This window comes from Propithecus coquereli, unplaced genomic scaffold, assembly GCF_000956105.1.
Source record: "Propithecus coquereli isolate 6110/MARCELLA unplaced genomic scaffold, Pcoq_1.0 Scaffold421, whole genome shotgun sequence".
Lineage (NCBI taxonomy): Eukaryota > Metazoa > Chordata > Mammalia > Primates > Indriidae > Propithecus > Propithecus coquereli.
This window is the reverse complement of record NW_012149964.1, coordinates 1,015,107-1,017,585: the sequence shown is the minus strand read 5'-3', so window position 1 is coordinate 1,017,585 and position 2,479 is coordinate 1,015,107.

Genomic DNA, 2,479 nt, shown 5'->3' with positions numbered 1-2,479 from the left:
CATTTATGCCAATGATAAAAATGGGTGGTGATCAGAATGTCAGTCTGTGCACAACATCTTTTTGAACATCTGATGTTTTCCACATGCATCTTCATGCTCCATTAGACATACAACAGTGTATACAAAATCCTGTTGCAAATGGAACTCAACTATTTAAATAGCTCTTTTGAAAACGATTTCCATTTATTTCCATGTAAGACTTCACCTTACATCATGCCAAGAGGCATTCTTAGAAATTTTCTCTTAGCACAACTGCCAATAGTTTTCCAGGGCAAGGGAAATATACATCAATTTTCTCTGAGGGGAGGACAGAACAATGCAGGTGTGTAGCTTAGGCAGAACCGAAGTTAAAGAGTTAAATCCTTCTTAAAGAAAGCTTACTTTATATGCCTCTACAAGAGCCTTAATAACCACAGGCAAATAATCTCACTCAAAATCCTTGACAAAAAGAATGCCACAATAGCTCAGAACAGACCGATGAATGTTTGAAACCCTTTTATTAGAATTCTGCAAATTGGGAACACTTCTGTGAGCAAACCTCCCAAAGCAAGAATTTTTCATTTGACAGCCAGAGAAAGCACAACAGCACTAGGCTCTTTCTGTGTGTAATAACAAAGAGATACCTTTTCATAATCTGGAAACCTTATAGTAGCTTTGCTTATTTTGTCTTTGATCATTGTCTTTAGCCCTGATTGGGCCTTGCTCTGATCAAGTTGAGCTAGTTAGTTAAATAGAAAGCCATTACTATATTCTCTAGTTTTTCTATCTACCAGACACATTTTTTACTGTTATTCTAGCCCCAAGCAATTTACTACATAGGAGTCTGACAGTCCTACATTAAAAATCCAGCTTCTGCCACTTAGTATGGTTTTGGGCAGATTACTTATGCACTCTGAACTTCAGTTCTCTCTGCTGTCAGATAGAAATAATAAAAGCACCTATTCTAATGGGTGTTTTGTGGACTAAATGAAGCTAAATGTCTATAAATCACCTAGCATGTTGATTGGCATTGTAGTAAAAGCTAATTAATGTTAGTTTCCTTCCATTTTCTTTTCCTCTTTCCATAGGCATGACCTTCAGTCTGTGATATGAGATCTGCTACAAGTCTTTGGGGGGTATTATTACAGGTATTTATTGCGTGATATAGATTTGTATGGTGAAGTATCTTTAATCATAATCAAGTGGTTGTTTTGAATACCTAAACAAAGGAAGCTGATTACCAGAAAGATATGCATCATGTACAAACATCAGTGCATGAAGTGAAATTTTCTAAGAATGTCATTGCTTTTACCTATTTTCAAATGAAGACAAAGAATCTCTATAAATGTAAATCTATCAACAGTTGTGGCACTAAATAATTTTCAAACCTAAAATTCATTTAATGACCATAAAATTTTAATAAGATAGATGCAGAAGTGTGTGCAGAAAGCACTTGGCCTTAAATCATTTTCCCCACTTTCTCTTCCAATATTTCTAGCTCTGACATTAAGAAATCTTTATTAAAGACAGTCCATAGTTTAAGATCACCTTTGTAGATATTGCAAATTATACCTCGATTGTTATAAAGGAGAGATTTGGTCACAAATCACTTCTCTGAAACACATTTTTATGGATTCTAAACTAATTAAATCAGAGAGTCTCATCATCTCCAGAAATTCATAGAGGAGGAAAATGCTTCTTAATAGAAAAAGGAGTTCTTAAAATTTAAAACCAACTTTTAACGCCCAAAATTTATCATACGAGAGTAGCTTGACCAGATAAAGTAGTCAAGTGGAAAAGAACTAGGAGTGGGAATTTAGGAGGCCTGGGCTCTAAGTCCATGATAGTAAACTCATATGCCCACAGGGGCTGCAAAATCATGTAAATGAGTGAGCTGGATCAAATGCAGGGGATCATAAGAAATGGTGGAGCTGAGAGTACATCTAATGGGATGGCAGCTACTTGGCTCTAACCAATTGTTGCATTCTGGGAATAGGACTGTAGGCTTTTTAATAAAAGCCATTCTAACTGGGGTAAGGTGGTATTTCGTTATGGTTTTAATTCGCATTTCCCTGATTAGTGACACTGAGCATTTCTTCAAATATATTAAGATGTAATTAACTCTTAAGGCCTTGATTAGAGCCAGATTTAAATGGTAAAAATAACTGAGTCTTAAAATTCAGCAAATAATATTAAGGGATCAAATCCAACTTTATCATTCTTTTTTTCTTTAACTGGCCTCTGAACCTGAACTCACATTCTGATGTGAGTAATGGCTATTTTTTTTAAAAATATATTTTCATGGGGCCAAAGGATTTTACTAAATTCTAATCTGACTCTATAATTTAGTTGTTTGATCTTGAGCAAACCACTTAACCTCTCTGAGTCTTAATCTCCTAATTTGTAAAATAGAGATAATAATAGTACCTACTTCTTCAGAATTGCTGTAAAAACTAAGAGCCAAGGGATGCAAAGTGCCAAGTAGAGTCAGTGTCTGACA